Below are 25,394 nucleotides of genomic sequence, written 5' to 3'. Positions count from 1 at the left end.
ATCACACGCGATCTGAACTACAAGTGAAAATTAAAATGTCAATATTGTTTGGTAATCATGTTATAAATAAAGAAAATCCTCTCCTGATGAGAGCAGGGCCCTGAAGTTCTGTTCACTAAACACCCACCATGATTTGATTTAATTAGGCCAAACCACTTTCCATCAAATGAATAACCCAAGTACTGTTCATGTACGGTTGATGTTCAGCATACCACGATGTCTGGATGTCGTCCTCACCTGAGACCTAAGATAAATTTAAACTAACTTTCAGCACTGTCACACATGAAGACACAGTGCGTTGGTTTCCTCAGCTCTGAATTGCCATACACACTGTGACAGCATGTTTATGACGGCTCAACTTAGTAAGCACTGTTAACTTGCTCACAACCTGTCAACATAACAACAACCCAAGGTAAGAAACATTTGTGTAAGTGAGAAGGCACCGACTAAAATGGATAATGAAAAAGCTAAGACAGTTTTGATCTAAAAATAAACCTTTCCCAGGAGCACCAGGCCCGGAGCAGCCTCTTTACTGCATAGACTCTAATCAGGTCTGACAGGCTCAAGATTGAACCAATTAAGGCCAGGCAAAAAGAATCTGATATTCTGTCACCCACACCATTGATCCGGCGAGATTTAGCTTTGCCAGCCGCTCGGAAATAGTTCTAGCAGAAACATCCTCTCCACACGGCCGGCGAGAGCATCTACCTTTTGTTTCTACAATCTCATTCTTGTCAGAGAGGCGTCACGTTGACATATGCCTTTGGTTGGAAAAGGACAGTCCGACGGATTGGGAGCATCAGCAGTGTAAAGTTAAACTGTGGAGGCTCCCCCCCCCCAGGGAGCAAATGCGCTCCTGTGATAAGCAAACACAGGGAAGGCAGGGTCAGACACATTTGTATGCAGCAGGGAGAGGTTGTGCATTAGCATCAGACTAAAGCCGCCGCCGCTGCAGCTCCGCAGTTCTTTGTGTTGGGTCGCGGGCGGTGGGGGGCAGGGTGAAAAGGGAGAGGAAACGAGGGGAATTGATGGGACGACGGAGAGAGGGGCAAGCCGTGGGGTAATGTCCTGGCTTATAGAAGCCAATGAGCGTCCTTCCGGCCAATTAATGGTATTCCATAAGGCCAAGGCGGTCAGGGGAGGGGAGAAAGGAATGACTAATATTGACAGGCAGCACCGTGGGCTTTGAAATGCAGAGACTTAAACATCACATTGACAAAGTATACGCGACAAACACTCATTTCACTACTTGCCAGCAGATACATTAAGGTAATACAACTGAAAACTATATATATAATAATAAATAATAATAATAAAGAGTAAAGGTAAAATCACTGAGTGGAGCATTTGGAATGTGGCACGATTCTGATAAGAGTGTAGAGTTTGCTTACATTTTATGAAACAGTGAGCACTGCCAAGTCATCTACAAGAACGGAGACTGCTGGGATCTGCCTGACTACACAGAATTAGGATGCATCGCATAGACTGGTGTCTTGGAGAGTGTGTGCTCTAAGTATCTTCTGTAGTATCATCTGTGGTGGACATTTTTCCTTCATGGGAATTCTGCGTGGATTTCAAAAAGCAAACATCTATTGTATTGTTAATTGTTAATGCATCTCACTACATATTCCCAAAAATGACAACTTCCACGCTAACCAGTCTGAAGGGTACTGGCAAACCTCTGTGGAATGACTTTAAAAAGGGGGGTAAATGTGGAGGGCTGGTGTAGCTATTCAAAGTGTAGCAGTTCAGTCGCAGTCGAAGCGTTCAACCACACTATGAAAACATGTTTCAGTGTAAATCCAAAGCAGCAGTTCTACATCTTGTTTGAATTCAAGAACAAAAAAAATATGCTATTAATCGACCAAGGCCAAGCACTTTCACATCGTCTGCCATTTTGTTTTCCTACAGCTTTGCACAGTTTTTACTATTGCCCTTCCAAACTGTCTTGCATGTTCAACAGTCAAAAACTGATTTGAAATTTTTATTAATGTCATTCAGAAAACATTGTGGAGATGCCTCGTTCCTGAAAATGGCAAGAAATGGGGATGGTATGTGGAATTTCGTTTTCCTTTTTCTAAATCGTTCCGTCAATCATTTTTGACATCTCACTGTTTAAGATAAGGCTTGTACTAAGTGACTGAGAAATCCACACAATTTGCATCCCTTTGCACTCCGGCTTTTTGTCCACTGTTTTTGGTTCCTCTTGTCATACTTTAGCCCTGCTCCCCACCCTGCCTAACAATAAAAAAAAAAGAAAAAAAAGATTGACAAAGAGAATCCTCTCTTACCCAACTTCTTTGTGCAAAATGAATGCTTTTCTCTTCCCTGTTCCTTTTGTATTGTAATATGTACAATTTCATATCTGTATAGTGGCTAAGATGTGGCAAAATGGAAAAAAATATCTCCCCCCCCCCCCCCCTTAAAACATATATTTTTTAAATAAAATGGTTACACTATATTGAGTGTTTATTAACTGATGGATGCTCCTGCCTCTGTTTGGTCCTTTGCATCATTGCCAATTATATAAACAAAGTAATTGTTAATTGGTTGAACAGAACTTCTGGTGAACGTGATACTGATAAGATATGTACTACCCGATGTATGCATTACCTCATGACCTTATACTTCAAATGTTGATAATAGGTTTATGCTGAGTACTGAGGAATTAAGGGGATTAATTGCTTGTTTCGCTTCTAATTGTAATGTCAACAGAGCGAATACTAATCATAAGGGGCAAGCCTATTTAATTACCTGGTACAACCTGTTTTCTTGGTTTACCCAACGCTCAGTTTTTAATTGAAAATTAAAGGTTCTACACTATCTCAGCTTCACCCAATACCTAGTCTAAACCAGGGACACTATAATTCCATAAAATGCACAAACCAAATGTTTTGGGGATGCCTATTTAGAGCAAATAATTCATTATGAATTCAGCTCGGGCACTTTCCTGGCTTCATGAACCAATATTATATACTGCCTCAATAATTCCCATCAAACGTTGGGCATTTCTGAGAGACATCGCAAGCCAGGAAAAAGCTGGAACAAGACGAATACAGAATGATTGACGGTAGTTTAAAATTATCTAAATTCTAAACCACTGACTCACAATTTAAACAAAACGGAAATAAGAATTACATCGCACTCTCAAAATGTGCATATAACACTGCCTCAATTTGAATACAGAGGTCTGTAAAAAAAAAAAACAGCAAAAAACGGAACTGCTAACATACAATTGGCATTCTGCTCACACGACAAACAGTTTTGCCATTTCATCCAAATCCACACTAGTCCAAAGAGGACAATTGTGTAGGCTCCACAGCTGCCTTTAATTAACCACCTAAAGACCATCTATTCTACTGTATTACCATCACCCGTCCAACCCGACACTAGGACTTTATGCTAAATGTTTCATTTCCATGCCCTGGCAAAGCCCTTCAGGTTGAAACGTGATTTCAGACCAACTGGTGCATTACTCTCTTCCATTTGCTTTAATGTTTAATCTAAGTCACCGGCGAAGTCTTAAATGGGACTACACAAAACATTACTGGTGTGGGACTTGCACAACAAGATAAAGCATTTGTTGAAGGGACATTTATCACCGAACCACATACAGATCAACTAGGGCAACAGTGCCAGCAAAATGGTCAGAAGTGACCTAAAGTAATAGACAACAGATAACAGATGTACTGCCCCGTGGGGTTTTATCAAGGAGAGGAGGAGGAGGGAGAAAAATACTGAAAAAAGGATTGGTGTGAAAGGACTAAGATTTATGGAGTTGCAACCACTTGCCAATGGCTTCTTGAACTCTCCTGACTACCACCAAGTCTGGGACATGCTAACCTAACCTGCACATTCAAACTATCATGTTAACAGGATGTGGCGTTTCTGGTTAATGAACAAATATCTGTCAATGCAGATAATTTACATGCTTTGCCCATTTGTCAACCTCAGTGCCTGTGTTGATGATCAAGCACAGGACAGAAAAAGATCAGCTAAAGTGAAATGACATATCTGCACACAGAAATGTCGACTTTCTGAAACAAGGAAAGATGCTGAAATGTGAATAAATAACAGTTAGGTAGGAGCTGTAGTGTGTGGCCTCTGTTTTCTTGTTCTCATTAAAAATGTAATAATAATTGCATGTGGACAAAGAGAAATGGTACCACTTTCTCTGCTACAATTTCTAATTAAACCGTAAATGTATTATAGTTATCGTGAAGCCAATTACTAAACAAAACCTGTCCGACATATCCTGAGTGGTGTTGAGTGTTCATTTAGCTTCCAACATAAATGTAGCAGTATTGTTAGGGAAAGATGAAAGAGTCTTTTTCTTCCCCGGTTGCGTTTGATTTAATGGTCTGAGACTCTGGGGTAACGTTAGAGCAGAAGCATTCTTCCCAAGAGCTCAAAGAAATCAAGCTGAATAAATAGTGTCTGTTGCTTTCATTACCTGGGCAAAGGTAGACCGTAGACGTCTTTCATCTTTGATCAAAGATGTTGACGAACGATATACAATGGCGTTGCACTTACAAGACAATTTGAAATAAGGTTTGTTATAAGTGATACCTTTGTTTTTGTTTTGTACACCCTTTTTTGCTTTATTAGTGAGAACCATGAGTGTGAGTCATACTCTCAAAGGAAATCTGCGAAAGAGTGAATGTGGTTCAACTGCGGAACAAGGATGCTGGAATTTTCCGAAAGCTATCAAACTGTGCACCAAATTAACCTTCTTATGGCCACCCTAATTAACAGTGGATTGTGCCTTCTACCTGCACTATTAATATGTTTCATCATGTTAAGGCCAATAGAAAAATCCATGACACACTCATTTTGACACGGTAATCCTATAGTATTAGACACCGAGTCCTGATGGTGGCGGTAACTTCACTATTATGCCGATTTTGACCGAATAGAGGGAATCTGGCAATGTCATTTCCTGTCCACGTGATCACAACATCCGCAGTTTGCACTGTGTTACACAATCAGATGTCCGGGATGCTAAGCTATCATCGTTTATTTGAACAACCAAGTCAAATTAAGCTCTAATCAAGCCCCAAATATCGCATTTTACGCAGCGATGCACATAATGACCGAAGATTTCGGCCGGTTATAGGTCGATTACATTGGCCGTTAGCCAAACAAGCTAAAGGTTGCTACATTAAGCCCCCGATTATAGGGAATTAAACCATTACATCATTTACGTCAAGGGTAATGAGGGATTTTTTGATTCATCGATTGATTCACGTCAATAGCCATGAGGGGGGATATCTCTCACTGCCCACAAGGAAATCGGCATTGAGGTACATTCAGAATAATCTTCATTAGCCATCTTGAGTTTGTCTTGACAAAGCAATTCATTGTCCTACTGCTTTAGCTGAAACTACCTATAAATGTGCTTCCTTATTTCTTCTGGCAGTTTCACTTCTATGACGCATTAAAGGAGTGCATAATCATATTTATAATAATGGCTAAATCAATGAGCGATCAGGAATTCTCACAAAGAGACCGCTAATTTAGTCCATTAGGAGACAACACATTTGCGGTACTGTGCACGCCATTAAGCCATTTTGACCCGAGATCAGATTCTAAAAAATGTCTTCTACATCCCGACAGTTTTCTGAAAAAGCCATGTTTCTATGTCAGTCGTTCTTTGATTTTTCAAAAATAGCAGACCTACAAGCTCGTAGCGCGCCACTTGGTGGCGCGCTATGAGCTTGTAGATCTGCTATTTTTCAATAGCTAAAGCATAACATAATGCCAACACCAAAAGGGGTTCCCGCCCAAAATGGGTTAAAATATTTAAATTCTATAATGTAATTAAAACTCGCAAATCATCGCAAAGCTATCAAATCTCATGAGTGCAATACTATTAATTAATGGCATGTACATTGCTTAAGACCACTACTTTGTACCATTTTCGACCAAAGCCAAGAGGTTATTTGAGGTTTCAATTACAGTGGAGGTGGTCATAAAATGGGGGGGGGGGGGGGGGACTGCTGCATAAGCTAAACGGGCATGTCGCGAAATTATCAAGGAAGGCCCGACTCCCACTCTGCTGCCAAGCGACGATGCAAGGCCGTCTTCATTCTTACCTACATTACAAACTGGACGCGATCCAGGGGGAAAGTGATGCAGTCCCCCCAATGCATATATAGCCCATAATATACTGTAGGAAAATTGAGCCGAGTGATCGGAACACACATATCAAAGTTGGGAGGACACCCGATTAAAGACCTCTAACCTTTGGATAGACACGTTTCCCGGAGAGGTAAGATCTATCCGGGAGGCAATTTATGCGGAGCTGTCTGCAGTAATAAGGCAGAGGCACAGAGTATGCAATAAATCTGAGCTCACACCACTTGCCCACCGGTAAAGGAACAGGCCAATTTAATTTTTGAGGGACGCATTGCGTTGCGTCATTAGCCCTGTTCCAGTGTGTTAGCAAACTCACTGACACACTTTTTTGGGATAACAGTTACCGGTAGTTTTCAATGTTGCAACAACTTAATATAGAAATTTGACATTTTAACGGTAATATCGTATATCGTATCGATACACGATATACGAATTTTTGACCATATCAGGCAGCCCTATAGTCTGTACACTCGATGCATACTGAACTAGGTCCCAGGAAACCTGAAGGGTTCAAGGAATCAGAGACCCAGTAAGCCTCAGGTATTCATTATGAGGCCACTTATACATGTAGAAAAGATTCAATAGAAACGACATATTCATCTAGGATCTCATCAAATACCTTCCACTTGTATTGTATTTACTACCCAAAACCTAGTCTTGCGTACTTGGGCGGATGTGGCTCAGGAGGTAGAGCAGGTCGTCCAATGATCTGTGGGTCGGTGGTTCGAATCCCGGCTCCTGTTCTTGGGCAAGACACTGAACCCTAAACTACCTCTAATGAGTCGGTCGGTGTGAGCTCGCCACCATTGGTGTGTGAATGTGGGAAGTGAGGACGCTGGGCGTCGACTGTCCGCCGCTTCACCTCCCAATGTATGAATGAACCATTGTAAAGCACTTCGGGCACTTTGGGAAAAGCGCTATAAAAATGCAATTCATTATAAAAATGCAATTCATTGCGTAGCCAGACAACTATACCACAATCTCCGAATGCTATATACAGTAGAGTCTGGAACTACACTTCCTGAAATCCTGAGTGAGGAAGCTGACATTTTCGTTCACAAAAATATTTTAAAATATCTTTAGAGCTTATGTTTTATTTCCTTTTATGCTAAGAAACAAGCTATATATGCTTAGATGATTTCTCTTTATATATTAGGATAAATGTGTGCGACTTGTAAAGAAGAAAGGGAAGTGGGGAGGAGTCTCCAGACTGTATGATGGAAGCATTTGTAAATTGTGAGAGTCAACAGTCTGGCAACGCAAGACTACCCAAAACCTTAAAAACAAATGTCTCATCTATAATACTGGACAATCCAAATGCATACTGCCAACCAGAAGTTCTGAAATCACGGCCAAAAGCATAAACGTGGTAAAGTGAGAACCAGAAGTTCTTTAGCCATGGTGGATAATCAACATCAACTGGGATTAGTGAAGTCCAGTGTTGTACCGAACGCTGTTCGAAGAACCATCGTTCATATTTCGGGTGAACGTGAAGTGAACGTACTGTATTTCTGCTTGATGAACGTCATTGTGAACGCGTTCATTTCTGGCGTGTGTGAACGTCACTTTCTCACGTTCAACTTCGTTCAAGAGTGAGTGTTTCCATAGAGCCTTCCAGGCCATGCCTTAATATCTAGCGGAAAACCAACCAATAAGTCCTTATCGGACACAAATTAACTAATCTTTCTCAGCCGTGACTGGAGCGCGCATGGCATGATGATCCACTCATGCACGCAGACAGACAGCAGACACTGTCCCAACTCACAACACAAACACTGAGGAAACTGGTTTGATTAAACATAATGTGCCACGAAAAATAGCTTCCTATAGCTTAATTGGTTATTTTTGCGTCAAGGAGGTACGTGTCCTGGTGTCCATAATATGGCCACGAACGGCCAACAAAAGACATCTCTCTTCCACAGTGAGTGAAGCGCAGTGATGCCCCGATGTATTCTTCGTACTACTTGTGTTCCGTGCTGAAAATAGCTGATCTACAAGCTCACAACGCGACGAGCTTGTAGATCAGCTATTTTCAGCATGCAGAGATATGCAGGCTCTGAGAACTTTTGCATTCACAATAAAAGCATGGAGCTTTCACAAGTGTGCCCATAAAGACAAGGAAAATAATTAAGAATTCGGTGGCATTGCAAATTGCAAAAGAGCATTTTTTGTCAAATGTAAAGAAATTGGATAATGGTTGTTCCTGCGAAAGTGAGGTCTAGCCAACACCAACTCGGGATTCCTGGATCGCTGCCCTCCACAAATTCCTATCCAACATCAGGTTCTTGAGCTCTGCAGTGTTGTTAGCCAAGCTAATGGTAATGGAGATATTGTACAAGTTGTCACTTTATTAACCCATTCTGAACGGGATCCCATTTTGGTGTTAGCATCATGTTATGCTTTAGCTATTGAAAAATAGCAGATCTACAAGCTCATAGCGCGCCACTCGGTGGCGCGCTACGAGCTTGTAGGTCTGCTATTTTTTGAAGAATCGAAGAACGACTGACATTTTTAGAATCTGATCTCAGGTCAGAATGGGTTAATCAGACCAGTGTGTGTCCAGTGGAAACCTCGTATGAATCTGATCTCAGGTCAGAATGAGTTAATCCCAAAGTTGTTTAAGGTTTAATTGGACTTCATTTGGAATAAAGTCTGCGGTTTTATATGGCTATGGGCTGTGGCAATATAGTATTATATTGTTCCTTTTTTTGGAACGATGAACTTTAGTTCAAAATGTTGAATGATGAACTGTGAACTGAACTACCGGAATTTCCGGACTATAAGCCGCACCTGAATATAAGCCGCACCAGCCAAATTTAGGGAAAATCCCATATACAAGCCGCACCGGACTATAAGCCGCACCGGACTATAAGCCGCAGCTACGTTAGCTCAGAGCCTGAGATGGCTCTGCGTTAGCTGTAAAAATCCATAGATTAGCCGCACCGTTGTATAAGCCGCAGGGTTCAAATCATGGGTAAAAAGCCGCGGCTTATAGTCCGGAAATTACGGTAGTTCATAAAAAAAAACGTTACTTTCCCAACACTGCAATTGTTACAACGTATTAATTCTTTCTATGCCAAATACAAGAATTATCTGAGTTTCCCTCTACACCAGTTATATGGCAACTACGAGAATTATCGGAGACAAAAGCTTTATATCAAATATGAAACGGTTTAGCTGAAAATCTACTTTTAACACTGGCCCGGTTGCCAGGCAACGCCTTGCATCTCGGAGTCCCATTTAACCGACAATGAAGTTATAAAACGTATACGACGAGACCTGGAGTGCATTATGGTACTTATACCATACTCGTGAAATATTTGTAATTCCCGGTCCTCGGTTTATGAATCGTAGCGCAAGTGACAATAATGTGTCCATGTGAGTAGGAGTATTCAAGCATGCAAAGCACACACTCCGATGTGCTGACCTCCAGAGGCGTATACCGTAAATCCTCCAATAAAGTCCTCCTTTCTATTAATTACCGGGCCCCTATTAATCATCGGGAATGGCGCTGAATTAAGTATATAAATCCCGGCCTCCTTTTATTAGCCGGGTTTTTTTTTCTCTTTTGTTTTTTTCTTCAAGTGCCGTATCCGTTACCTTAACCCATTCTGACCTGAGATCAGATTCACACGAGGTTTCCGCCGGACACACACTGGTCCTGATGAACCCATTCTGACCTGAGATCAGATTCTAAAAATGTCAGTCGTTCTTCGATTTTTCAAAAAATAGCAGACCTACAAGCTCGTATCGCGCCACTCGGTGGCGCGATATGAGCTTGTAGATCTGCTATTTTTCAATAGCTAAAGCATAACATGATGCCGACACCAAAATGGGTGCCCGGTCAGAATGGGTTAACTGCTCTGGCTGGCTGTGCCTGTCACTTGATATTATATGAAATAGGCCATCATAAATGTTATGCTTGTCAGTAGCCCAACTGTAGGCCTTTACATATATTTGAATGTGCAATAAATAGTTTAGACCACAGTACTGTGGTAGTCTCTCAGTTGAAGTTATATATACACACCGTTATAGTTGTGAACCGATTTCTTCATGTCATGAATGAAATCAGGGAATCATGGCCTCAAATTAACATTGGTTGTTCACGTTAAATTGATTGTGTTGATGTTATTATGGTATGCCAATATTGAAACAATGTTAACCCATTCTGACCGGGCACCCATTTTGGTGTCAGCATCATGTTATGCTTTAGCTATTTAAAAATAGCAGATCTACAAGCTCATATCGCGCCACCGAGTGGCGCGATACGAGCTTGTAGGTCTGCTATTTTTTGAAAAATCGAAGAGCGACTGACATTTTTAGAATCTGATCTCAGGTCAGAATGGGTCAATCAGACCAATGTGTGTCCGGCGGAAACCTCGTATGAATCTGATCTCAGGTCAGAATGGGTTAAAATGACCAGTGAGCACTTGCAACTGCACCGTTTAATATTCCATGAGGACTTGGTTTCAATACATGAGCCCAGCACATTTTACTGTGTTCCAACTGACCCAAAATGTGATTTATTTATCCATTATGATCGGTTTGAAAAGTTGAAATATAGGCCTCCTTCTAAAAGAGGATTTATGGTAATGCTAAAATCCATTTAAAGGAAAGTGGGGGGGAAAAAAAGAAAACTTACAAAAGCAAAAAAAAAAATGAAAGAAAATGTATAAATGTATAAATGAATAAATTAATGTAAACTGCAAGAAACACAAGAATGAATGATAAAATATAAATCAGAATGTGTATATAAGACCAGTAAGTCATTAGCCTCGGAAACCCAGACGTTTTTATTTCCAGGGAGAAAAAATTAAGTCTGGGACAGAGTCCACTTCAATTCGGCATAGAGTAACGCAAACGTCGATCACTCTCTGCTGATTTCTGATCGTCTGCACCTTTGTTAAATTGACGCACGCTCGCACACACACTCACACACACTCCTCTCTGTCGCTCTAATTAATTAGTCTCAAGTCGCGCAGCTGCGTCTGGATTCTCCTGGCGGATCCTGCTGGGAGCTGCCTATGCCATAGAAAGCATAGGTAGCAGGCTAGTAAGTTATTGATTGTTAGTTATTATTGCATTAGGAACTGGTTATGGAGTCAGACGGTGACATGAGACGTCTATATATGAGTATATAGAACTAGGCTTGCAGTCAGCATAATGTTTTAATATTTTTGAACATTTAGATGAAAAACTACAAACACATCTACAGTATAAACAATGAAATATTTTTTTAATTACCAACATTGAAAACGGGGGGGGGGGGGGGGGAAGACGTGGACACTATATTCCCAGGGCACTCAATATGTTGCTGGCTTTTAAGAAATTAAATTCAGAATTAATTTTCTTAAAATGTAAACAAACTCTCAAGGCACACTTGAGTCCAAGAAGTCTGCACTGTTTACATGTCAAGCCGAGTATCACAACAGCTTATTGCAAGTTTCATAAATTCATGTCGTTTGCAAAAAAAAAGAAATCCCAGGCTTGTACAAGGATACCAGTGAAGAATCCTGATGTGTGGATGACGTCCAAAAGACTGACAACAGAAGCCAAGGACTTGTCAATCAGGTATTTTACCCTTTGTCCATCAGGTATTTACTTCTTGTCCATCAGGTATTTACTCCCCCTGAGCAGGGGAGGGGAGTGCGCCAAGTTTGACAGATGGCATCCATCTTCCACTGAGCCATTTGTTGCAAGCGTCAACTCGGCACCAGCAGGCAATGCCTCGCTAGTCGCTAAACCGCTGAGGAGCACTTAATAATGTTAATATCTGTCATAATAATGGCATGGCAACCATTTCTAGAACGTTAGCCTCTTTCCAAAACAATAGCATTTCCACCCCATTAGCTTATTTTACTAGAGTTCTCAACAGGCCCAAAAATGTAGCCCCTACCTGGGCCCTCATCAAGCCCTGTACACCCCCATGCCAAAGCACCAGCGCTCGCCCAGCAGTCTGCCGTCAACGAGGTCGCTTCTCGCCCCTCAGGGCAACTTACTGGTAAGTCATAATTCCAGTCATCATATTACATGCATATTGCATGGTGTAGCTAGCCAGCACCACCAGGACTTATAAACCAGACAACGAAATGTACGCATGCCAGTCTCAGATAAATCAATGACAGCACTATGCATGATGGTGTAATTCATGTAGAATTCCAGTTGGTCTTTTAATTCATCAAATTGATCCGTAGACATAATTCTGAAACCTATCACACCCACTGACCAATCATGTATCATACGCATTAAAAATAGATTTGTAAAAGTGTCCAAAATGAAAATCAATTAATTCATAATATCATAATATCCTTTAATCTCGGAATATTTTCCCAGATTAAGGTTTTTGATTAGAACGGCGATGTTCACAGCTCATTACAAAAGCATTGCTGCCTAGCGATTACAATCTCAACGTTTCGGGTGACTTAGAGAGATCGCGGCTAATATTAGCCGTGGCAATTTTGCTTCCCGTTCATGGGTCGTGAATTTCGGGGTCTTCAAAAGATAATATTGCGAGCCAAAATTATTATGGCAAAAGTATTAAAATCAATTCATGTCATTCTTCTCTTTCCGAATGGCAAAACTCAAACATGGAGGTCATACGTGGTCAGACATCATAAACTGGTTCCCTGCTGGAGCCTCCACAATATAGGCAATATTTCCTGTCATTCACACAGCAATACAATTAAAACTAAAGTACTACAACATTGCAGGATGAATGAAGTCTATATTACACAACTTGAATCATATTGTAGACAACAGAGGAGTATTTACTCACAATAGAGAAGGAAGGTGCATGTTTTATTTCCATGCATTATGTTTTTATGTGGGGACTGCAGATGAGAATTTGCATGTTTGCTAAATCCGGTGTATTTACATTGCATTTATGTAATGTCCATTAATATGCATTGCCCCGTCTAAATAAACAGCTAAAGTAAAGCAAATTGAATTAGTGAGCCGATAAATCAAAGCAGTTCACAAATGTTATTTGACCACATCCAGGCCCGTTTCCCTTCCATTTTAGCTGATTTACATATTGTTGAAGAGTTCATTTACTTGAGGAAAAGGGTTCCAGAAACGATTAATCTTGGCCTAACCTTGTTTATTTGTGAGGAAACAATTTAGTCATTTTCCAGAATTTTCATTAGATACAATTACGGGTCCTTGTAGGAGCAGCATTATGTAAATTGTGCCAATTGTGTTTTCCAAATAGTGTGCAGTCAAATTTCACATCATACTGCCGTTATTAGTGGAGCAGAACAGCATGGGGACTGATTTGAGTCCTGGTATTCTCTATGATTAGCAATGACGATTCAACATAACATATTTTGACGGTGTTACACTGTAGTGGCCAGTTATCTGCAGCTAATCTGGCAAACCACTGCACTGGTTTGCGGCAGTGCCAGTAGGCCATGGAAGTAAAATACCTCCCAAAAAAAACTATGCTTTATATTATTTTTGAAATATTTAACATTTTAAAATGTAAATTTTATATTGGAAGACGATGGCCTGCTCAGATCTGAGGTCAGACAGATGAAGAAATGTGTTTTTTCGGTCCAATTGAATTCACAATGCAGTGACTGCACACACTCGGGTCATAATTATGTGACTTGTGACTCACAAATAACAAGCCTTTTACATTATACTTTTCTTTCCCCAATTTAATTTTGATTGATCCGACAGAGTAAATAATGGGAGCCTTATCAGACAGATAAGGCTCAGATTCTCCTTAAAACAGAAATGGGATCATGTGTATTAAGTTTCTTTGAGAACATAAGAGCCCAGTGGCTCGCAGGTATCAGGCATGCCCCCTCACCATATTCTGAGCAACTGCTTCATTGCCACTCCGAGTCTTATCTTAAAGCTAACCTATAGGTCTTACTCTATTTTTCATTTTTAATAACAGGCAAATTCATTCTAGTCAGGGTTGATTAACCCATTTTGACCTGAAGAATAGCAGACCTACAAGTTCTTGTAGATCTGCTATTTTTCAATAGCTAAAGCATAGCATAATGCTAACACCGAAAGGGGTTCCGGCCCAAAATGGGTTAAATAACTTTACTTTAATATTCCAATTAGTACTGCTCTCTAAAAAGGCATTGATGTAAAGTATATGAAAATGTTATGCCGTCCCCGTGACTAAAGCAGAACTGAAATGCTCAAGAGAAAGACTGTATACTCCATCAAACGCTTTTGTGTTTGCTGTATTGTCTGTCCTGAACACACTGGTTCCAATCAGGAACCGTCCTTGAGGGAGGAATTCACAGATTATTTTGGCTACACATAAAGGACATTTACTTATGTGATTGTAATATTTGTTTAATATAATTCCCATAATGAAACAATCCAACCTTCTAAAGGGAGATAAAAAAATATGCGTCACAATAATGTCTTGTAGCCAAGGTCAGGGAAAACTGCTGAGGACAAAGACACAAGCGCGCTTGCCCATGCACGCGTGCGTGCGTGCGTGCATGCCCGTGCGTGCGTGTGCATTTCGTGAACCATGCATAGATGTCGCCTGCTTCCCCATGAGGTCTCCTCGCCAACACATTCACCACAGATCAATTCACAGAGTCCATCTCACCTTGGAACCAAGTAATCCTCTAGCAAAAAAACCTCTCATTCAGAATTAGGTCTTGGCTTAGAAGGCATCCATTTTTTGCCAGTGGTAGAATCACATTGTTGTTTAACCCATTTTGGGCATTATGTTAGCATTATGTTATGCTTTAGCTATTGAAAAATAGCAGACCTACAAGCTCATAGCGCGCCACCGAGTGGCGCGCTACGAGCTTGTAGGTCTGCTATTTTTTGAAAAATCGAAGAACGACTGACATAGAAACATAGCTTTTTCAGGAAACTGTCAGGATTTTTAGAATCTGAGCTCAGGTCAAAATGGGTTAAAATGTAAGAACCAGCTCCACACCACGACAGAGGAAAGGGCTTTGAAGCCACCGTGGTGCATCCTGCTTTCTCCAGTCTATACCAGGGGTTCTCAACGTTTTGGGGCTGGGGACCCCCCCCTCCCCCCCAAGAAAAGGGAAGCTCCGCACACTTAGATCTGCGCACAATGTATTTATTTAGCAAGTTTTCGGTCTACTGACCTTCAGGCTGGGGACCCCCGAAAATGCTTTGGCATTAAAAATTGCACCACTCAGTTGTGATTGGATTTAATCCCCTCCAAAGTAGTGAGGGACCAATCAGGAACCAGTATGCAAATATGGGGCAAGTTTATCACCAGAGGCATTTATTTTTACTCCACCACTTGGAAATGCAGATTCCAGACTAATATCTACGCAGTGATATTAGTGACATTATGTGAGGTGCACCACTCACTTCACACAGGTGTGATGTGTTCTTTTTTTCCACTTTATTAAAAAGAAAATTGCTATGCGAGGACATTTTGTATTCTGCAGATTCTAATCCTTTCATAAAATAACTTTAGTGGCTTGAACAACATCTTACTATCACAATTAACCTTAAACATTGCCATCAGTTAGTTCATCTTTCGGCATCTTGTGACTCCCCCATCTACAAATTACACGTTTTCACTCTCCTCCAATCGTACACTCGGAGCTGCCGGTATATGCGATTCTAGCGTGGATAACATAACAGGTGGTGCTTGGCAATTGTCCGCAGATATTCCATTATGGTACAGAGGAATCAGATTAGAGATGCTTTCAACATGGACAAACCGTTATCAGCCCATTACCAGAATCCAACCAAAGTTAAGTAAATGTGGGTACATTCGCACTCAGACACTGCGATAGCAACAGTGTGACGTTACATTCAAAGATGTTATGTGTTAAGTTTTAGAATGCAGGAGGATATTCAAAGGCAAGAAGGATAATGCTTTCGACACCCATGGGCACCTTCTCCCTTGCAGAGTTACCGCAAAATACACGAGCACAGCACAATATACTGCATTTCTGGAAAGGTCATAACGTAGTTTATAATTATACGTGTGGGTGCTTATGCAAATGCACGCTGTGTAAGTTTCAAAATGCATTAACCCATTTTTACCCGAGATCAGATTCTAAAACTGTCTTCTACATCCTGACAGTTTTCTGAAAAAGCCATGTTTCTATGTCAGTCGTTCTTCGATTTTCCAAAAATAGCAGACCTACAAGCTCGTAGCGCGTCACTCGGTGGCGCGCTATGAGCTTGTAGATCTGCTATTTTTCAATAGCTAAAAGCATAACATGCCAACACCAAAAGAGGTTCCCGCCCAGAATGCATTAACCCAGAGAGAGATAATTCAATTCGGTGTAAAGATTAAAATCATAAAAAAATCTCACGGAGCACCTGAGCTCTTGTTACCGACACATGCCAGTTTGCCATCACTTACAAGTTGAGCCTCTGTCTTACACAACAGCAATGAGCAACAAATTTGTTCTCAAGATCTGGCAGCAGTTAAAAATAGACTCTCTCTCTCTCTCTCCGGGCTGCTGTGAGAGAGGTCTGGGATGTTGGCAGCCTTCCTCAGAAACAATGTACTAACAGCTGAAGGGTACTGCTGATCCACAAGCAACACACAGGCTACAGGTGATTCAAACTTCACATCTCAACTCCAATTTCCACAGATATGTTTACACTGGAGATTTGACTTGTCAAAACACGGTAACTTCCCATAGGATTATGTAAAGTATATACACCGGTACTGGAGGAAAAAAACCCAGGTGTACACTAGCCATTAGGATTTCATTATTAATGTCTATATTATAACATGGACATTGTCAGTATGGGATGCTATGGATTCATAATAAGATATAAGACAGAATATATCCACACACATACCGGTATATATTCCCCCATCTCTTTTGCCTGAGGGAGACGAAGGCGTGCGTGCATATGTTTTTGTATCATGCACCCATTGGAATCATTTGGATCTGTGTGCATTGCCCCAGACAGCATATGGATTCATAATGAGGAAAAGTCATGTACTTCACCCACCGTGTACGATCCTTGACGAGCCAGTCAACTTGATTTAAACGGGACCAGTGGCATGATTAAAACACAAGGCTGAGCCATATAAATAACTAAGGGATGAACTTGGGTGAATTCAGCTAATAAATGTGAAATCTGCACAAACTAGTAGAGGTGTACTAGAGATTGTGTGCAAAGAGATTCAATATTAATTTGACCCGGAAGGATATTTTGTATCCGACAACTGTGTCAATGTCAAGATAGGATCAAATTCACACAATGTAATGAATAGTGTGACATGGTTGATCAAATTATTTATGCTTTCAGCCTGAACACATCGGGAGGTCAAATAGACGAGTCAAAGATCAATTCTTCTTTCTTCTATATCCAACAAACGCTAATGTCTGGACATAAATATCTAGGGATCTACCCATTATCGGCCTGACCGATGAATCTGCACCCGACCGATAGAATTATTAATATCAGAAATCAGGGCAAAAGCTGCTTTTTCCTTCCTCTATGCAACGAGGCATACATTAGGCGTATGTGCTCCTCTCTGCATTTGGGGCTGCTGCCTGGGAGTAGTCCGGCTTGATTAGTTTGACATTCATTTTCATTATTATAGGGTGAAATTACTTTTGAGAACCGTTTTGTCAGTAGGAGCTCCCTGCACTTAAGTTTTTTTCTTCCCCCCGGAGAGAAAGGGAGAGAGATCAATTAAACACACAAGTGGTGCAACTCCGTGTGGGGGTCCCCGGATCACATCCAGACCCCCCAGGAACGCGCCCAGGGGGCCGGGCCGGTTCCGGCGAGCCGCCCCCCCCCGCGTCCGAAACGGTTGAGAAATGAGTTACCATGTGGGGGTCCCTCTACTGTACTGTACTGTACTGTACTGTACTGTACTGTTACACCTGAAATCATCATATATACAGTTACTATGTATGTGTGTGTGTTAGTTAGGCTGCACAACAGTGACACTTGGTTTTGAATACCAACCAAATGCTTCCGTGCTCAGACACAGTCAGGTAGCCAGGCAGGCAGGCACACACAAAACTACTTAATGAAGTGGTTGTGCCACTTAACATATTTATTTACACTGCACTTTTATCAACTCACTCAATTACGGTTCATTTCTACCTCATTCAATCTGACCGAAATAAAATGCAACCTCCAATTTTTTCCTCTCCAAAAATAAATAACTGTCAAGTGAGCAGAGACCAATATTTTTTATTACATTTTTTATTTGAATACATCAAAGGGCTCCACTAGTATATGCCAGGCCTTCATATGGAGCCAAGTAGCCAACATATCAGGGAAAACAGACGGACCCTTCAAAGCCACCTGCGGCATCAAACCGACTGCTCATATGTCAACAAAACAAATCACCAGGTTCTTTGCCTATTCTGTTTAGTAGCGTGCATTTCTCCCCACTTCAAACAAACAGTGACAAAGCAGGAGGTGGAGGCAGCACATAAATCTCTGGAACAGAGCTCAGCGCCCCATTTCCAGCCACGCATATCGTCAGCAACTCAGTAAATTTCAATAAGGTCAGAGCCATTGACAATAACTACCAAGGGCGCCGAAATGCCACACAGGACAAAATGTGTATGGGTGTGAATATTTATTGCCCATTATCTCCGCCAGGCGGAGATCTTGCGTTTCTACGTGTCCATGTGTGTCTGTGCGGCATTTTATCTTGCAAAGTACTAGGCTAATCAGCATCATATTACTTGTGCAGACTGCCAGCAGGCCATTGACCTGAATGCCTCAAACTCTTTTAAATCAGCCGATAAGATACGTCATCAGTAAAGCGACCTCCTCCTGATGCCTCCTGCGTTATGTGCTAATTCAAAACAGGTGGTACGCATGGGCCGTCGAGTGATATTCAAACGAGCACTTCCAAACTCCCCAACACTTAGAAAATAAAATCACCTGCGAGGAATTTCTCAACAGGAAGTAGCTCATAACATGTCTACAGTGGAACTTTTATGAAACAAATACTTTGCAGATGGAACTAGATAATTCAAGCTTCGTACATGCTGCAATGTTTGACATAGTTTAGTACAATCGGATAGGACTTGTCTAATTTGCGCCTAGTTACCTGGCAAGATGGCAGCGGTGGGCATAAGGTCAATGACTGACAGAATGTGCACTTTTCCCATGCATTTTCATACAGTCAATGGCATACCACTAACCCATTTTGGGCGGGAACCCCTTTTGGTGTTGGCATTACGTTATGCTTTAGCTATTGAAAAATAGCAGATCTACAAGCACATAGCGCGACACAGAGTGGCGCTCTACGAGCTTGTAGGTCTGCTATTTTTGCCCTTACATGTCCCAGACAGGGATGGTTGGGGGAAGGCAGAAGCTTGCCCACTACAGAGCGTACCTTTCCTGTTCATTCTGTATAATTCCACTTCCTTTGAGATTACATGTTGCCTATAGTGTTAGCCATTGCAGATCCAGGCATATATATATATACACACACACACAACAAAGGGAGTCTACTAACGCGCCTCAAGCCTGAAACGGCTGATCCGTACTACAAGGACATCGTGAGTTGCATAAGGAGAAGAGACATTTAGAGCCTTTTATTGGGTGCTAGTGTACCAAAAGAACGACTAACGTTTCGACCTTGCGGTCTTCATCAGTCATATGGGTGGCAGCATTTGGGCATAACTTTGATTGCTTTATGGTTGAATCACTGTTTTATTTATTTTACTGTTCAACAGCGTTTTTTTTTTTCCATAGCCACCCTCTTAACCGTTTAGACTGCTGGTAGTAATTGGTTATTACATGTATCATGGTATCCTGTCATTGGCTCATTGATAGACCAGCCTGTATTTAAGACATGCCCAAATGCTGCCACCCATATGACTCTAATGAAGACCGCAAGGTCGAAACGTTAGTCGTTTTGGTACACTTTAGCGCCTAATAAAAGGCTCTAAATGTCTGTGCTGCTCCAGTCTCTTCTCCTTATGCCAGGCATATAGATATGTGTTGGAATCCAGAATAAACACAATTTAGCCTCAACAGTACCTTTCTCAGTGTAGCGATTCTACAGCGATGTTGACATCGGGATGTTTTGCAGTAAAAAGGGGGACAAAAAGGGTTAAAACCCCAAGACGTTTCAATCTAAATACACCTGCCCCGATGCAATGAAGGTGAGCACGGTGTTATTCAGAGGCACCTGTGCTCTGTTCCACGGAAACCAAATGAATGTTCCCTCTCTCTTTCACAGAAGAGCAATGATGCAGGGCTAAGAGGAACGTGTGATGTGGCGTTACGTTTGCCATGTGTGCACAAAAAGCAATTTACGGAGAAACGAGTGAGCCTGGACAAACGGAGCCCGTTGGACTGCGGGTCACATTGTATACATAACGTCCTCAGAAGTGGGGTCGTGGCCACAAGGGGGCGGCAATTAGAAGGGGGAGGAAAATAAAAAGTAAATAAATAGGCCATTTAGGCCTGACATCGAAATATATATATATATATATATTCAAAGATTTGTGCTGCATTTTCACGATTAAAAAAAAATAGCAGACCTACAAGCTCGCTATATGAACTTGTAGATCTGCTATTTTTCCATAGCTAAAGTATTACATAATGCTTAGTTAAAACACCAAAAGGGGTTCCCGCCCAGAACGGGTTAACCACTTCCAACTTGCCATCACTAATTTGAGCATGAACTTGTCGTTATCCAGAATGATCAAAAATAGCTGAAATGGCCAATGCTCAAACTCATAATGCGTTTGCACTGGGATGCATAGAGTTTGTAGATCCACTGTTATTTTTAAAGCCACGGGAGCTTCATATGGAGTACACACACTGGATGGTGACTTGCTCCCAGACAAGTTTAATTACATTTCAATCCGCATTCATGGTCTTCATCATTCTGATTAAGACCATAAATGTGGGGAAGTAGTGGGATGAAGTCACTTTCCGGTATGCTGAATCCTATTTTTTTTCTACCCATCTTTGACCAGTTTGTCCTGGAACGGGGATTTTTCTAGTGGATATGCATTCCTTTAATTAGTATTTGGAGGTCCTTGGTATGGAAAGGTTTGGTCTACTCATCACCGATGGCAGGCCCCTGACACCCTGTGCATCACAAGCCACGCCATAGAAAAGATAATATTCAGATGCTTCGATGCAGAACACTTAGTTTCAATAGGATTTTTTGAATTTGTCAAATGAAAATAGCTGAGCTAATTCAGCTACTTTCGCCATCTGGCACATGAGAAGTATGTAGGATTAGTGTCTGCGTGCGTAGCGCGCATGTCCAAGCCCAAAAATATGTGGGATTGGGAACCATTGGATGCACATGTTATCCGACAGCCTGTTACTGGCAGACAGTGTTTTATGGAGGTTGTAAATGCATGGAAATCCTCAGGGACATTAAATCTTCTCCTTGATACAGTGTGTGTTGAGTAATTTGTTTTAGCCATGCATTTAGATGAGATTACAACTAGATGAATTGAAGTGCTCACTCTGGATTTGCATTAGGCAATAGCATCTCCCCTTTGAACCCCCTTCCACTTCACGCAACCCGGCAGGCAAGGAGGAACCAATGGCTAAAATCTATTTTGAGCCATTCTTTACAGTTCCATACCCTGCCCAGAGACCTGGGCTGGGCTATAATCCCTCCCTCTGGACATTGAGAGCTCAGTAGCAAGTATTATATGTTTTTTTTATAGAGTAGGTGAAGAGCAACTCAATCAATGTCAAGAGCCCATCAGCGTCCACTTTAAGAAGCGGTTAACTTGGAGCAAATCATCTTTCATTGGCTGGCCAACGCGTTAGCCGAGAGACAAGCCACGAGGGAGTTTTCAGGTGTGCAATGAGGGTAGATTACCCCGCTCAGGTTATAAACACCACCATTGAGGCAACCGTATGAGCGGAGAGGGACAAGGATGAAATAGAACCGTCTGTCAGTTAGTGTACATGCCTGAGGCGGAATACAGAGTCAGCGGAGGGGGGGGGGGGGAGAGAGAGAGAGAGTAAAGCCTGATTTATACTTCACGTGCGAGTGTCGCACACTGAAAATAACCTAATCTACAGCCTCACGATGCGTTGCAACGCGACACAGTGTGAGCTTGTAGATCTGCTATTTTTTTTTAGAGGGCATGCAACCATGTGTGAAGCAGCGAACTGTGGAGAGAGCAGGGACGCGAGAGGGAGTGAAGAGATGGAAAGACAAGGAGCAACGTAGAGGAGACTCAAAAGAGTGTCGCTCCATAGGGGGGAGAGGCTGGGGCGTGTGAGAAAGGGGCAGAGGGACCACAGTGGGAAGCCCACCATTGGAAAATAGGAATAGAGCTAGGAAAACTACTGGCTAGTTAGTGCAGGCGTGTGCTGCACTGTACATCATTAGCTTCAAGGACCATATTGACTTTGATTAACCCATTCTGACCTGAAATCAGATTCATACGAGGTTTCCGCCGGACACACACTGGTCCTGATGAACCCATTCTGACCTGAGATCAGATTCTAAAAATGTCAGTCGTTCTTCGATTTTTCAAAAAATAGCAGACCTACAAGCTCGTATCGCGCCACTCGGTGGCGCGATATGAGCTTGTAGATCTGCTATTTTTAAATAGCTAAAGCATAACATGATGCTGACACCAAAATGGGTGCCCGGTCAGAATGGGTTAAGTGAGCAACGGACAACGCATTGAAGAATTTAAATGAAACTTGTTGAAAACACAGGGCTGGATTGTGTTAAAACGGCATGAATTTGGTAAACATGACAATGAGGTCTATGTTTATTATTACATTATCAAACACATTACATGATGTTTTAAATATGGACCCAATGCAGACCGTTTCACCATTGCATCATCGAGGTTCAACAATCGAGTGCACACCAATGGAATATGGAAAGCAGGTACTGTATGTACTCAAAAATGGTAAACATTAATTACTATAATTTGGAGTCTTTTAGAATGTAGATCTTTCCGAGGGGTCATTTTGTTTTTCTTTTGAGGACATTGCAGGCCAGATTGAGATGGTCAAAGAGGCCCTAGTGCCACTGCCTACCCTATAGAGCGCCGTCAGTAGAGGGCGCCAGTTCACAGGTTTGTGTACTTTTTATTTGCATCGAAATCCCCTTTTAGATTTCATATAAGAACTGTGTTTGAAAAATAAACTGATCATCCTGGCTTTTTCACTCATATGGATATGAAGCATCGACTGACGGTGGAAATGTACAAATATACCCAAAGAGTAACACAATAAACGCTAAAAACGAGTCAAACAACCCAGAGACTACATTTCCGGGAAGGCGGGGTGGCTGCAGCTGCCCGTCGCACAACATAAATTGACATGTTAATTACGTTTTTTAATTAAATATACATTTAACGTTTCGTGGTTAGTACGAGTCGAGTCACCGCCAGCTGAGCTTACGTCAACGAGGAATCTCAGGAACGCAATGTGTTGACAGCTGGGCGTGACGTATATTAACAGCGACATTGCTTCATATGTAGTTTCAAGGCTTTTGGGGCCAAATTAATTCAATTTTCTCCAGAAACTGGCTGTATCAAATATGAATGGACATCATTAACGACGCACAGCCACCCCTCTGACAGATCGGTTTCTTTTTCAAACAGTTCTTAAATTAACTTATGAAGCGACCTAAAATTCCCCTATGCCATCATGCAGACAACAAAATGACCATTCCTGACGAGACAGTACGATCCCATATTCCCATTATAGAAGTTATTATAGAAGTTATTAATAATGTGTCTATACTATAAAGTTTGTCTTTGTGTGAAAGCCTCATGTAGACAACATTACCAGTCCTGACAAGACAGTAGCATCCCATTATAGAAGTCATTATGAATGTGTCTGCTACAAACTTTGAGTGCATTGTTGGCCTTACAAGCTTCCAGTGCCACTGGCAAAGAATGTTAACTCCCCCCACACGCCCCACTATGTGTCCCCCTAAATTGTTCTCTGAATGAGGTGGCTGTCAGCCACGTCCGTTCGCCGCTGACAGCTAATGTATGACTTTATGTTTAAGACATTTAAATGTCAGTGGCTTAACCCATTCTGAACGGGCACCCATTTTGGTGTCAGCATCATGTTATGCTTTAGCTATTGAAAAATAGCAGATCTACAAGCTCATATCGCGCCACTCGGTGGCGCGATACGAGCTTGTAGGTCTGCTATTTTTGAAAAAAATCGAAGAGCGACTGACATTTCTAGAATCTGATCTCAGGTCAGAATGGGTTAATCAGACCAGTGTGTGTGTCCAGTGGAAACCTCATATGAATCTGATCTCAGGTCAGAATGGGTTAATGTGTCAAAGCATCTCAGCATCAGCCCTTTGTCGTGTAACAAAACAGACAGATGTTGGTAACTTCTATACATTATTAATAAAAATGTGTCAGAAGAGGTTTGACTCAACATGGGCCGTGTGAAACTGTCACGACAATATGGAATAATTAAGGTCACGCCATGTGTCAGTGCCGGGGCAAAACACATGACTGGCTGACTAGGCCATCTTGTCTCACGGGATTACTGTCATAATGCAGTACCACGGCACCCTTTCCAATGTCTCAATGGGAAAAGGGGGGAGACAACTGTATCACCAATTATTTGGCGTGTCGGCAACAATGTGACATAGTTTGCTATAAATCTGAACCTTCGTTACCTTCTGGGCTAACCAAACATGCCAGTCACACACACACACACACACACACACGCACACACGCCTTACGATTCCATGCTGCCTTGCATTATGCTAAGCAGTCGAATCAATCAATGAGCCATGTGTGCCAACTCAGTGTCATGGGAATATAGCCCCAATAAAAAGACGTATTAAAATGACTCTGGTCGCCATTCAGCAGAGACTAGGGATGGAGCCCGAAAATGGGATCCATTACAAACCCGGTTGGGCATTTTATCGAGACCCTGAGTATCAATGCGCTTCTGGCTCGTCGAGGCCATTAACGAGTATAGACGCAGCAGCTGACGTCATGGGCCGCTCGCTATATACAATAAGGGGCAGGTGCGTAGCGTGGATTAAATGATTGACGGGGGGAGTGGTAGCACATCTGGATAGGTGTGAACGGTTTTAAGATAGCCTACTTTGGCAGCCCTCGTGCATGCAAATTTCTGTTGGTAGCAAACTACAGCGTGTAAGAACCGCCTTGGTTCGAAATTGTCCCCATTAACTGCGATAAAACGCTATGAAATTTGCAAGCACAAGGGCTGCCAAAGTAGGCTCTCTTTTTTTTGCTCTCTTTTCGAACTGACTGGGCCGCGGTGGTAAGGGGGGGGGGGGGGGGGGGGGGGGGGGGGGGGGGCGAGACGCGGCGGGTGGTTGCGTCATA

The 25,394-nt window shown here is 42.0% G+C and overlaps 1 protein-coding gene across 1 annotated transcript in view; it reads right to left on the bottom strand.

Annotated features, from left to right (window-relative positions):
- The window catches only part of ctnna1 (catenin (cadherin-associated protein), alpha 1), a 127,341-nt gene that overhangs the window by 62,844 nt on the left and 39,103 nt on the right, over positions 1-25,394 (bottom strand).

The sequence above is a fragment of the Protomyctophum parallelum genome (genome assembly GCF_964188405.1).
Source record: "Protomyctophum parallelum genome assembly, chromosome: 16".
Classification (NCBI taxonomy): Eukaryota; Metazoa; Chordata; class Actinopteri; order Myctophiformes; family Myctophidae; genus Protomyctophum; species Protomyctophum parallelum.
The sequence above is the reverse complement of the archived record's forward strand: the minus strand, read 5'-3'. Positions and strand labels throughout refer to the sequence as shown.